This window comes from Zingiber officinale, chromosome 9A (genome assembly GCF_018446385.1).
Source record: "Zingiber officinale cultivar Zhangliang chromosome 9A, Zo_v1.1, whole genome shotgun sequence".
NCBI classification, from domain to species: Eukaryota; Viridiplantae; Streptophyta; class Magnoliopsida; order Zingiberales; family Zingiberaceae; genus Zingiber; species Zingiber officinale.
In genome coordinates, this window is record NC_056002.1 from 32,145,969 (window position 1) to 32,160,983 (window position 15,015).

General features: G+C 39.6%; 1 long non-coding RNA gene across 1 annotated transcript; it reads left to right on the forward strand.

Moving 5' to 3' along the window:
* The first annotated feature begins 8,106 nt into the window (after positions 1–8,106).
* Positions 8,107–9,510, forward strand: LOC122021869. Its single transcript, XR_006122673.1, has 3 exons — positions 8,107–8,320; positions 8,404–8,632; positions 8,926–9,510. It is a non-coding gene; the product is annotated as an uncharacterized LOC122021869 (long non-coding RNA).
* The last annotated feature ends 5,505 nt before the right edge of the window (positions 9,511–15,015 follow it).

Here is a 15,015-nt window from a genome sequence, read left to right on the forward strand (position 1 = left end):
CTTCCGGCGAAAGCTTTTGATCGGCATGTGGAGGGAATGGGAATCAGATGTATGGTAGAAGATATGGCAGCTTAGTCATTAGTATAAGTGGGAGATTGTTAGAGTGTATACTGAAAGCCTAAGCTTTGTAAACATTCATTATGAATAAAGAATCACATTTGGTCAAATTTTCTACATTTAGTTGTAGTTGTTCAATTAATTTATATTGTAGATAATATAGTATGTGGTGTCACATACAGAAGATGATATTATCAGTACCTTATAAATTATAAACAGTAGCTCACGACCAAAATGGAAAGGAACAAACCATTAGAAGGTCGTAGTGTAATTAGGTGTCAGTTTATCTTGACTGTATAATTACACTAGTACACTCAGAGTGTATTGACTAGGACCATTTGAGGTCGTTTCTTTTATACTGACTTTATAAAGAAACAAAGACCTCGGTTATTATGAAAGTGTGTGCTCTTAATCCTAATATAATAACAAGCACATATATTTGATATTAATTTCTTTAATTTATCAATGGGTGAGATTTAGTTCGATAAATCAACAAGCCCGATAAATTGGGAAATGATATCACTTATAGTGTGTGTTGTTGATTATAGAAGGAAACTGTGTCCTAGAGATACTAGGTTGATAATGTCCTCAAGAGGAGCTCATAAGGATTGTCATGTTAAACCCTGCAGGTGGACTTAGTCCGACATGACGATAAGGTTGAGTGGTACTACTCTTGGACTTAGATATTAATTAAATGAGTTGTCAGTAACTCACTTAATTAGTGGACATTCGATATCTTAAACACAGGGAGACTAACACACTCATAATAAGAAGGAGCCCAAAAATGTAATTTGGGATTGGTGCGGTAGTTCAATGATAGTTCTCTAGTGGAATGAATTATCATTGATAAAATTAAGTTGTGTGTTCGGGGCGAACACGGGATGCTTAATTTTATCGGGAGACCAAAACCAATTTCTCCTCTCGGTCCCTATCGTAGCCTCTTATTTATAGAGTTCTATACCCACCTATACCCACCTTCTAAACCCACCCAATAGGGGCCGGCCAAGCTAGCTTGGGAACAAGCTAGGGCCGGCCTAGGTATAAAATTGGGTGGCCGGCCCTAGCTTGAACCCAAGCTAGTAGGGCCGGCCAAATTAAATTAAAAAGAAATTTAATTTTAATTTTTATTATTATGTGGAAGATATAATTTAAAGAGAATTAAAATTAAAATATCTCTCTTGTAAAAGATCTACAAAAGATTAAAGAAAGAGATTAGATCTCTTTCCTTATTTGTAGATTGGAGAGATGTTTTATTTTTCTCTTTAAAATTATTCACATGTTAATAAAATTAAAATTATAGAAATTTCCTTTTATTAACCATGAAGAGATTTTTAAAGAGAAATTTTATTTTTAAAATTTCCGGAAACAAATAAGGAAAGTTTTAATTGTTGATTGAAACTTGTCCAATTTGCTTCCTCTTGATGTGGCCGACCATTAGAGTTTATTTGGGAAATTTTATTTTATTTTTCTCAAATAAATCATGTCAAGGAAATTAAGGAAATTTTATTGTAAATAAATTTCCTAATTTGCCTAAGCCAAGGAATATAAAAGAAGGGGTAAGGGTGCCTTCATGAGACACAACATCTATTATTTCTCTCCCTCTTTTGTTCCTTGGTGTGGCCGGCCAACCTCTCCCTCTCTTCCTCTTGTGGTGGCCGAACCTCTCTCTCCCCATTGGAGCTCTTGTGGTGGCCGGATACTACTCGGAGAAGAAGAAGAAGAAGGAGAGAAAGCTAGCATCTCTTGGAGCTTGGTTAGTATTTTGATTTTCTTCCTTGGTGAAGCTTCCTCTTTGTTGGCCGAACCTAGCTAGGAGGAGAAGAAGGTGATTGGTGGTTTCTCGTCTCGGAAGATCGTTGCCCACACAACGTCAGAAGAGGAATACGGTAGAAGATCAAGAGGTTTTTCTACAAGGTATAACTAGTAATTTTATTTCCGCATCATGCTAGTTATTTATGGAAATAATACCAAATACAAGAGGCTTACGTTCTAGTATTTCGAATATGTTTTTCGATGTTGTGTTCTTTTGTTTTCTTTCTTTTCCTTGTGATTTGATTGTTCTCTTTGGTTAACCTAAAGTTATTTTAGGAAATTAAATATTAGCTTTCTATTAAAGGTTTTGTCTAGTCGGTGGTGGTTGCTCCCATATCCAAGAAGGCCATGTGCCTCGCCACGTCAGTACTGGGAACCTTTTATGGAAATTAATATTTAATGGAATTAATAACTTAAGGAGACTTGGGTCGAACGTGTTAAGTTCCGCAGGAGATCCAAGTCAAAACCTAAAAGAACAAATAGATTAAGTTTTGGATCAAACATGTTAAGTTCCGCAGGCGATCCAAAATTTAATTTAAAAGAACACATGGTAGCTAAGAAAAGGTTCAGACCTTTGTACAAAATTTTTGTACAGTGGAACCTATATTGTTGGTTGCTACTCGGAAAACCTAGAGGTTCCACTGTACAAAAATTTTGTACAAAGGTCTGAACCTTTTCCTAGCTACCATGTGTTCTTTTAAATTAAATTTTGGATCGCCTGCGGAACTTAACACGTTTGATCCAAAACTTAATATATTCGTTCTTTTAAGTTTTGACTTGGGTCTCCTGCAGAACTTAACACGTTCGACCCAAATCACCTTAAGTTATTAATTCCATTAAATATTAATTTCCATAATTGGTTCCCAGTACTGACGTGGCGAGGCACATGGCCTTCTTGGATATGGGAGCAACCACCACCGACTAGACAAAACCTTTTATGGAAAGCTAATATTTAATTTCCTAAAATAACTTTAGGTTAACCGAAAAGAACAATCAAATCACAAGGAAAAAAAAACAAAAAAACACAACATCGAAAAACATATTCGAAATACTAGAATCGCATGCCTCTTGTATTTGGTATTATTTCCAAAAATAACTAGTATGATGCGGAAAGAAAAAATACTAGTTATACCTTTTAGAAAGACCTCTTAATCTTCTACCGTATTCCTCTTCTAACCTAAGACGTTGTGTGGGCAACGATCTTCCAAGATGAGAACCACCAAGCACCTTCTTCTTCCTTGCAAGTTTCGGCCATCAAAACTTCTTCTAGGATGAAGAGGTTCGGCCACCACCACCATGCTCCAAGGGATGCTAGAAAAGAGGCTTCTTTTCTCTCCTTCTTCTCCTTCTTAGATCCGACCACCAAAGCTAACTCCACCATGAGAAAGTTTCGGCCACACAAAGGAGAGGAGAGAAAAGAAAAGTCCGGCCACACCCAAAGAAGAAAAGAGGGAGAAAAATAAATAGAGACATCCACCTTGAAGCCTCCTCTACCCCCTCTTTTATAATCCTTGGTCTTGGCAAATAAGGAAAATTTAATAAAAACTTCCTTAATTCTTTTGCCATTAAAAAGGAAAATTTATTTAATTAAAAATAATTTTTCTTTTCTATTTGTAATGGCCGGCCACCTTAATCCCTTTAATCAAGGAAATTTTAATTCACACAAGAATTAAAACTTCCTAATTTGCTTTCGGAAATTTATAAAAATTTCTCAAATAATTTTTCCCTTCATGGTGGTTAATAAAAAGGAAATTTAATAAATTAAAATCTTTCTTTTAAACATGTGGATAAAAAGAAAGTTATCTCTAAAAAATTAAAATCTCTCTTAATCTACAAATAAGGAAAGATATCAAATCTTTTCTTAATCTTTTGTAGAAACTAATAAAAGAGAATTATTAATTTTTAAACTTTCTTTTAAATCATGAACATGGTTAAAAAGGAAAGTTTTCTTAAAATTTAAAATCCTCCTTTAATCAACAAATAAGGAAAGATTTCAAATTTTAAACTCTCTTTTAAACATGTAGATGATTTACAAATAAGGAAAGTTTTTACCAAAAATTAAAACCATCCTTTTAAACTACAAATAAGGAAAGAGATTAATCTCTTCTCTTAATCTTTTGTAGAAAGCTATAAAAGGAAATTTTTAATTTTTAAACTCTCTTTTAAAACCATGATATCCACATAAGAAATAATTTTAATAAAAATCCTTTTTAATATTCTAGTGGCCGGCCACCTACATGGCTCATCCACTTGGTCTTGGCCGGCCCCATTGGATGGGTAAGAAGGTGGGTATGCGGTGGGTATAAATCTCTATATACTAGAGGCTACGATAGGGACCGAGAGGAGGAATTGGTTTTGGTCTCCCGATGAAATTAAGCATCCCGTGTTCGCCCCGAACACACAACTTAATTTCATCAATAATAATTCATTCCACTAAAGAACTATTATTGAACTACCGCACCAATCTCAAATTACATTTTGGGCTCCTTCTTATTATGAGTGTGTTAGTCTCCCTGTGTTTAAGATAACAAATGTCCACTAATTAAGTAAGTTACTGACAACTCGCTTAATTAATATCTATCTCTAAGAGTAGTACCACTCAACTTCATCGTCATGTCGGACTAAGTCCACCTGCAGGGTTTAACATGACAATCCTTATGAGCTCCTCTTGGGGACATTCTCAACCTAGATTACTAGGACACAGTTTCCTTCTATAATCAACAACACACACTATAAGTGATATCATTTCCCAACTTATCGGGCTTATTGATTCATCGAACTAAATCTCACCCATTGATAAATTAAAGAAATAAATATCAAATATATGTGCTTGTTATTATATTAGGATTAAGAGCACACACTTCCATAATAACTGAGGTCTTTGTTTCTTTATAAAGTCAGTATAAAAGAAACGACCTCTAATGGTCCTACTCAATACACTCTAAGTGTACTAGTGTAATTATATAGTTAAGATAAACTAATACCTAATTACACTACGACCTTCCAATGGTTTGTTCCTTTCCATTATGGTCGTGAGTTACTGTTTATAATTTATAAGGTACTGATAACATGATCCTCTGTGTGTGACACCACACACCATGTTATCTACAATATAAATTAATTGAACAACTACATATATCATAAATATAGACATTTGACCAATGTGATTCTTATTTCTAGATAAATGTTTATACCAAAAGCTAGGCTTTTAGTATACACTCTAACAGTGCATGCTCATGAATGAGCATTTGATGATAATGAAGGGTATGGGATCTTCATTTGAATAGTGTGTGAAGACAACGAGTGAAGTTGTATACAACAAGTGAATATACCAAGTGGTATATGCTCAAGGATGAGCGTTAAGAATAATGAAGGGTATGAGACCTTCGTTATTATGTTGTGAACAACGAGTGAAGTTGTGAACAACGTAGTGTAACTCTTCAGGAGGAGAGTTTGTTTTTGTTATGTGCCCAAAGATGAGGCATGTAGGGATTTGATGTGTGTCAATAGGGGGAGAATGTAGGGTTTAAGTTAGGCCTTCATTCCCTAAATAGAGGGAGAATGTGCATCACCCTATGGCAAAAAGGGAAGGATGAAGGGAATCCTCGTTCATATATTGGCATGAAAGAAGTTGAGGTTATGAGATTAGCCTAACTCAAAAGTGGTATTGTCAGTGGTATTGTCAAACATCAAAAAGGGGGAGATTGTTGGTGCAATATCCCTAGGTCAAGGTTGACCTGGTTGACTGAGCTTGAATTGAGTCAAGTTCGAGTCTTGATGTTTGACTTTCGATGTTTAACAATACATGTAGACAACACATGAAGATTGCAGGTGCAATTGTTCATGTGGTGAGATTGTGAAGAAGAGTCAAGTATGTCAAGGTTGACTGGATACTTGACTGGAAATCCTGGTGAGTGAAGCCAGGCAGATGGAAAGTCCTAACTGGGAAGTTAGGCAATGGGAAGTCCTGGTGAGTGAAGCCAGGTAGATGGAAATTCTGGTGAGTGAAACCAGGTGAAAGACCTAGTGAGTGAAGCTAGGCAGTTGAAAGTCCTGGTGAGTGAAGTCAGGCAGAAGGAAAATCCTGGTGAGTGAAGCCAGGTGAAAGACCTAGTGAGTGAAGCTAGGCAGTTGAAAATCCTGGTGAGTGAAGCTAGGTGAAAGACCTAATGAGTGAAGCTAGGTAGTTGGAAGTCCTGGTGAGTAAAGCCAGACACGAGAAAATCCAGATGGATCAAGGCTGATCGGACATCTGGTGTTGGAAAGACCATGTAGGTCAAAGGAATTGACCGGATACTTGGCACGAGGAGGAAAGTCCAAGTGGGTCAAAGGGATTGACCGGACACTTGGTGAGCGAGTCCTAATAGGTCAAGGGTGACCGGATGCTAGGCATGATGAACCAACAGGTCATAGTTGACCAGATGTTGCTTTAGGGGACTTTGGACTTGTTTTTGGGCAAAAACAAGAAGTTGGATCGATCAGCCGATCGATTGGCACATGCCCAATCGATCGGCCGATCGATTGGGGGAGTCCCTGCGACAAGCTTTCTCCCAATCGATCAGTGGATCGATTGGGGAGAAGTGTCGCGCGAACAGAAGAGCTCTGGATCGATCGGCCGATCGATCCAGAGCCCCCAATCGATCAGGCGATCGATTGGGAGGCGCGATTTCGCGCGATGGGACCTGGATCGATTGGTCGATCGATCCAGGCAACTCCAGGAGCACAGAGGCACTCTGGATCGATCAGCCGATCGATCCAAAGCCTTCCCAATCGATTGGGAGCAATCCAATTGATTGAGATCCGACCATTGACGTCATATTTAGCTGCTAGCGGGCTGTTCTCTCGACAGAGAACTTCCACGGCTTCGATTCTTCTCTTCAGCGATCTTCACAACAACTCCACAAAGTTCTCACCGCTAGATCTTGAGGATTCTTGGAGGCATTTCCAAGTCAAGAGGCAGATCTACAGCATGAAGAAGAAATCTAGGGTTAGGATTTTCTTGTGCTAACTTGTAAGCTTTTAACTTGTATTTTGTTCTCTTTCCCTTTCTTCTTGTAGTGTGAACTTGTAGGGCTTCTCCGCCTTTGGTAGTTACCATAAAGGAGTGTTTTATTAGTGGAGGGTGCGTGAGTGTATGGATCTTTGTATTAGTCACTTCTTCTTGAGGTGGATATCAAGTAAATCCTTAGTGTTAGCGTTGTATTTGTTTTCTTTGTATTTTCCGCTGCATATCCTTGAAGAAACAAGCAACGAAGAGCACGACGAGCGCACCGAGCTATTCAACCCCCCTCTAGCTACATATTCGGTCCCAACAGTGGGCGCGTCCTCTGATTTGACCGTCATACAATCTGCCTATAGACCAGGCCACGTGTCGACGACGCTATCTCCCAAAAGTATATCCAAATACACGTCAGCGGTCCCGTCGATCGGCCGAGCAGGATAGCCGCTTGACCAAGTACGCCTCTGCTCCCAAATACACGTCAATGTTCTCGTCGATCGACCGAGCGGGATAGCTGCTCGGCCGAGTATTCCTCTATTCAGCTGCTCTTCCCTGCGACGACTAGTCTAGATAGAATGTTCACGCTCAACCGATTCCTCTGTTCGGCTGCTCTTCCCTGTGATGACGAGTCTAGATAGAATGTTCTCGCCCGATCGAAATAGCGATCCGGTCATCTACACACACCTTCGCTTGGCTCATCCCATTGCCGGTCGGGAGATTCATGCCTGGTCGACCCTTGATGTAGAGCTCCGCTCGGCTACCATTTAGTGAGCCCGTTGGTCCTCTGACGTTGACTCCTTGACTTTTACCTTTACGTCGGCGGTTATTTTCTTCTTTTGTCACTGTATCAGTTGTAAAGATTTTGTAATTATCTTATATAAAATTTAAAATAAAATGTTTAGGTAGAATAACTGCTCCTATATTAAATTAACAAATAGTTTTATTTTTACCACACTCTATTTATTTTTACCACACTACTTACCGAATTAAAAATTATAAATCTTAATGGGGCCTATTAAAATTTAGTAGAAATCTGATTCTTAATTAATTTTGAACCAAATTTTTATTAAAACAAATAATCCAAGGCACCAAATGGTACTGAAAGATAAGTGGGCCGGATAGTCGATCCGCTAGGCCCCAACAATGACTTTGGGCCGGCCCGTTTCACTGCGCACTCTCTCCCTCTCATTCACTAAAATACGCCGCGATAAAAATAGCGCGTCGTACTCTCTCTCGTTCGACCTGTCTCACTCGCATCGCCACCAGGTCTCGTCGCATCACTTCCTCGTTCTCCCTCTTTACTGGGTTGGTCTCTAGATCGTAGCTGGCTAGCTGCTGGTCTCCTCCTCCTCCTCGGATTCGCGACCTCGATCCGCCGAGATGGCCTACGTCGATCGCCTGACCACGTTCGAGGACTCCGAGAAGGAGAGCGAGTATGGATACGTCCGGAAGGTAACCTGTTTCTCTCACTCCTTATGTTGTGTTATTGTTTCGAAATGAGTTTTTGATTCATATGTTCGCTCTTTCGATCTCAGATTGCGCGACGATTGGGGTTTCTCCTTCCTTTTTTTTTTAAATTTTTTTTTCTGAGCAGGTTTTATTGGATGGGAATTGAGTTATTGTCTATTTAAGGATTGCTGAGCCGATTGTTGTAGACGTAGAACTTGGGATGTGATTTGGATCGAATAGGCAGTGGTGCTAATTCGAGTGTGATGATTGCATACCTCAAATCTATACTTGTCTTCTGCTGAGTGAAGGGTGCTGGTATGATAATTACTTCGTAGCATAATCTTCAAGACAGTATCGTTAGTATTTTAATCACTTATTTACTCGTATACCAGACTGATCAATTTCCCTACTAACCCTACCCATTTGGAAAACTCAGCTGAAAATTGATTTTATTTACCAGGATGTCGAATCTTTGTTTACCATCACTTTTTGGATGTATGATCTATATTATTACATAGATACAGATTGTTTGGTTTTCTTCTGAAACGAGTGACATTATGACTAGTGAGATTATTTTGTCTCCTCAATTGTTCATGTATGGTATTCAGGTTTCTCGGCCAGTCGTTGTGGCTGATGGGATGGGAGGTGCTGCCATGTATGATATGATAGCAAAAGGTGGAATCCATCATCCTAGCGGCCCCATACGGTCAGCCCTATGACCATCTTAGGGAGGTAAATCGGGAAGCTGTAGTTAGCCAATGCGGGGAGGGCTTTTGCCCTCGGCTTTGCCGAGATTCGAACTCTTACCCTATGGTAGCAATTCTGCCCCGCACTATCCAACTTAACTCTGCCCCGGGAGCGAGGTGCTGCCATGTATGAGCTTGTGCGTGTTGGTCATGATAACCTGTCTCAGGAACTGACAATCTTGGATTTACCCCATCATACGCCTAACGCTTGTATACTTACATTTATCTCCCTCCATATCCGTGGGGCTGGTTCTAGGAGGATCGATAAGGTAACAGATTTACCTTTGTGAGCGTTGGTCATGATTGTTGGGACTGATGTCCCGCTAGAGGGGGAGGGGGTGAATAGCTCATCGCGATCTCGTACTTGTCGTTGCTTGCTTCTTGTGATGATGTGCAGCGGAAAATACAAGAAACAACAAACTACAATGCTAACACGTAGATTACTTGGTATCCACCTCAAGAAGAGGTAACTAGTCCAAGGATCCACACACTCACACACCCTCCACTATGAAAACCCTCCTTTACGGTAACTACCGAAGGCGGAGAAGCCTTACAAACTCACAATACAACAATAAGCAAGAAGGAAGCCAAATACAAATAACTCTTACAAGATTTTATACAATGAAACCCTAGCTTCTTCTTCTTCTTGTTCGTAACTCGCCTCTTGACTTGGGCGTGCCTCCAAGAATCTTCAAGACTGGTGGGGAGAGCTGTGGAGAAGCTGTGGAAATCGCCCTTGCGAGCTCGTGTAGAAAGGAATGCTGTTCTACCGAAGAAATCACACGCCAATGCCTTTACTTGCGCCAACGGTCGAATCCCAATCGATTGAATTGCTCCCAATCTATTGGGGAGGCTTTGGATCGATCGGCCGATCGATCCAGAGCGCCTCTGCGGTCTCTGTAAATCCCCTGAATCGGTTGCCCAATTGATTCATTATGTTTCGTGCGATTTCCAGAGAAATCGCACAAAAATCCAACCTCCCAATCGATCAACCGATCGATTGGAGGCTCCCAATCGATCGACAGATCGATTGGGAGGCTTTCTGTGCGATCGGCAAAGGCTCCCAATCGATCCATAGATCGATTGGGAGAACCCTTTGTCGCGGGTGCTCTCCCAATCGATCAACCGATCGATTGGGCATGAGCCAATCGATCGGTTGATCGATCCAGCTCCTGTGGACTTGCCCAATCAAGTCCAAAGCCCCGTAAAACCAACATCCGGTCAATCCATGACCTGTTGGTACGTCATGCCTAGCATCCGGCCATACCCGACCAACCTCGAACTAGCCTTCTAGCCTCCTCCATCAGCCTTGCGTCCCTCATATATCTCCCATCCTTCACGCTTTGTCTTCAGGAGCTTCCTTCGGCCTCATCCTAGTTGTCGGATTATACCACCACACTCGACCAACCTCGAACTAACCTTCTAGCCTCCTCCATCAGCCTTGCGCCCCTCGAATATCTCCCCATCTTTCACGCCTTGCCTTCAAGAGCTTCCTTCGGCCTCATCCTAGTTATCGAGTTCTCCTTGCCAAGTCACACTAGGACTTACTTTGCCAAGACCACATGCTCGGACTTACAACCTTTGCCAAGATCACACTTGGACTTTCCGTTGCCTGGCTCCTTATCATGACTTCCCAATTGCCTGGCTCCTCACCAGGACTTTCCACTTGCCTGGTTCCTCACCAGGACTTTCTGCTTCCTAGCTCCTCACTAGGACTTTCTTAATGCCTAACATCCAGTTAGGACTTTCCCAGTCAAGTCTCTTGTCAACCTTGACCTACTTGACTTGTATTCTCATCAACTTGGTCAACCCTTTGACCATCTCCATAACTGGACAATTGCTCCAGCAGTCTCCTTATATTGTCAAACATCAAGACTCAAATCCCGACTCAAGCTTGACTCAACTCAAGCTTAGTCAAACTGGTCAAACTTGACCTAGGGAAATTGCCCCAACAATCTCCCCCTTTTTGATGTTTGACAATACCTCTAAGTTAGGCTAAATCCTATAGCCTTAATCTCTTCTTTATACTAAGGCTAAATCCCATAGCCTTAACCTCTTCTTTATACCAAGGCTAAATCCCATAGCCTTAACTTTTTCTTTATACCAAGGCTAAATCCCATAGCCTTAACCTCTTCATGACAAGGCATGAATGAAGGTTTCCTTCATTCTCTCCCTTTCCTAGAAGGCAAACTCCCCCTGCTTGGGATGAAGGCCTAACTTAACCTTCTATTCTCCCCTTTTGTCACACATCAAAAACTGAAAACAAGCTCTTCTCCAGAAGAGTTAACTCTACGTTGTTTACAACCTCATATGATGTTAACAACCCCACAATGAAGATCTCATATTCCTCATTGCCGCCAAAGCCCCCCCTTGAGCTCTATTTCACTTCACACTGCTCATCCTAGAGCATGCATCAACTTCTCAATGAAACTCCCATTCATTGTATTCGATGCTCCCCCTTGAGCAGTAATCGTTTTCTCAATGCTCATCCAAGAGCATTTTTCACTTTACCAATGAAGGTCCGATCCCCTTCATTAACCCAATGCTCTCTTTTGAGCAGTAATCTTCTTTTCAATGCACATCCGAGAGCATTTTTAACTTTACCAATGAAGGTCTGATCCCTCTCATTAACCTAATGCTCCCCTCTTAAGCAGTAATCTTCTTTTCAATGCTCATCCAAGAGCATTTTTCACTTTACCAATGAAGGTCCGATCCCCTTCATTAACCCAATGCTCCCCCTTAGCAGTAATCTACTCCACAATGCTCATCCGAGAGCATTTATTATCCTAACAACGAAGATAATCAATCTTCCATTACTCCCCAATACTCGACCCTGAGCATTATCCATTATGAAAGTTTAACCCCCTTCCAAGGTCCTTGAAATTAAATTTTCATGCATTCAACTAGTAGTTCCCCCTAAAAACATGGTCAAACTTCTATCATTGCACCAACAATGATTTGGAAACCCTAAACATATAGGAACCCCAAATTGAGAAGTTTGGAGGTTCAAAGATTCAAAATTGAAACTAAACCTCAACCTAAACCTCTACTTAGTCTTCCTTAACCAATCCATCCTTGTTTTCATCATGAAAACTCCCCTTAAATGTATATAAAGGTGTGTCAAGGGGTTAGGAAAGGTTTTATAGACCAAAGTTGGTTTGAAATGCTGAAAGCAACCTTTTCAGCCAAAACCTGCACTTCAATCGATCAATGGATCGATTGAAGCAGTGTGGATCGATCGGTGGATCGATCCACTGCATTTCTGTTCGCGTAAAATGCCTTCTCAATCGATCGTCCGATCGATTGAGGCAGCTCAATCGATCGGGTGATCGATTGAATGCCTGATATGTCTGAAAGTTGACTTCAGCCAACTTCAAAAATTCCTCAAAAATTCTACAAAATTCCAAAAATCGTGAAATTTCATATAGATATTACTTAGGGTATATATTATCAAGGAAAAATAGTTTTCTACGAAAATACTTATTATTTTCAAAGATTGACACAAATTTGAAAACTTGTAAAATCTTTAGTGTTTTCTTCAAGTTTGTGTCTAACTATTCAATGATGATCACTATCAAAAGATAGTCTTCACCAAGATTTTCCAAAAGCATTTTAAAATTATTTTCAAAACCAATATCCAACCATATTCTTTAGGTTCAATGCACATGACTTGTACATTAGCTTTCCCAATGATTGGAAATATATAACTATGTGTTTTGATGAACTTAAAACTTAACAAGATGCACTAAATCAACATCTTGAGTTTTGTTCACCATCCTAACATCTCACTCGTATCTAACGTGTATTAAAACACATACAAGTCACCTTATAGTTCTTTGTGAGATGTATATTTGGTCTTACCCTAAACTAAGGGATTATGCATCTCTATCTAGGCATTGTAAAAATCATGATCATCCATCTAGGATGTCACTTGATTTGATCCCTCTTGTTGGGACACTTCCATACATAATAAATGCCTTTTGTCCTTAATTACAAGGAAATTGACATAATGCATGATGATTAATGACATACATCAAAATAAGCAATTTTCAAAATAAAAACATGCTATAGCTACATGATGTATGTATGACATGACATGGTATTTTTGTATTTTTCATAATAAAATATGAATGCTAAATATAATGTCATGGCATATGATGGGCAAATATCATGGCAGGTTAGCATAAATAAAATTTACCTAGATTACTTATCTAAGTATTCTTAACCCTAGCTAACTCAAAATTTAACCCTAGATTGCCCATGATTTCCCACGAAAATGCCAAAACCAAATTTTGACATTTCTTTTCCCTTTCTAAATTTGTGTCATTTTAAATTAAACAAATTCCTCAAAGTATGACACATTTTATTCTTTCAAAGAGTAAATGAAATCAGATTAAGGCTTAGATTCGCCTTTAACCTTCTAAGAAAATGTCAAAACCCCAACTTGACATTTCTTATCCTTTTCTAAATGTGGCAATTTAAACTAAGTTCAAATCCACAAAGACTTGGCACATTTTACTCCTCCTAACACTTTAGATTAACACTTAGATTTTCCTTAAATCACTAAGAAGATACCAAAATCCCAACTTGGTATTTCTTATAGTTTCCTTAGGTGTACCAATTTTAGATTAATTTCAATTCCTCAAATTTTGGCACGTTTTGCTTTTCTCAAAGAGTAACACTTAATTCTTCTCATTTTAAAAGGTTAGTAAAACCTTGAAAATGCTCTCCAAGTGCCAACTTCATCAAGGTTGGGTTGACTACCCTTCCGATTAGAGTTGACACTCTCTAAACCCATCTAGGGTGTAGAGAATATGCTCCTAGGAACCCAATATCTATTGGTGCTCCTTGGATTCTCTAGGTACTCACTAGGGATAACTTCCCTAGATACCTTCCTAAGGGTCTTTCTTGGCTTCTTAGAAGCCTTGGTCACTTCCACTATGTCACTTCTAAGGCTAACTTCCCTTGTAACCTTCTTTGACTTTATTTGGCCTTTTTGGAGCCTTAGTCACCTTTACTAGGTCAACTCCAGGAATGGCCTCCCTTGTGACCTTTTTGTGACTTTGTTAGACTTCTTGGAAGTCTTAGTCACATTGGTCTAGCCAAAAGTACTTTTAGGGATTCCTTCCCTAGTATCTTTGACTTGACCTCTAAACCTAGGGTTGGTCCCATAGCTATATGGAACTCTATGAAAGGAAGTCACATCCTTCTTGGCTTTAGGTTTGTATCCCAAACCTCTATAGCCATTGGATGACTCTTGTTTAACTCTCCCTAGAGTTTGCTCATTTTGACCCTTAAGTATATTTTATATTCTTGCTAGAGTTCTCTCTAAGTTATCAAGTCTTGACCTCAAGACTTGGTTTTCCATCATTAAATCCATAGGTTTGGATTTTTCTTGACCCCTATGAGCATTTCTATATTTAGGCATGTATCTAAAATCCTTAGAGTTATTGCTTAAATTGTTATCTACCTTCCTAACCTTAGGTATGGTAGTTCTAGCATGAGGAGAAATATATTTATCCTTAAAGCCATCATGCCTCCTATTCTCATGATAATTAGCATAAAAATGATAAAAGTTATTTCTAGCATGCTTTTTATCATGTGTCAAAGGAATAAGTTCATTAAATGATACCTTGGTTTTTACCTTGGAAGCTCCCCCTAGACTTGTGTTTCCTCCTTTGACCTTGACTTCGATAATGTCCATTTTGATTACACAAGAAACACACAATGTGTTCCTTGCTCTTCTTTATTGTGGGGAATGTCTTCTTGGGCTTCTCCTTGCCCTTGGGTACTACTTGGCTCTTCTTCTTGGCCAACTTGGGGCACTTGCTCTTGCAGTGCTCATGCTCCCTACACTCAAAGCAAATGATATGATTTTTGTTATTTACAATTGAAGTTTCTATATCTTTGCTTGTAGAGATGATGCTTGATTCTCCATTTGATGTAGCTTGA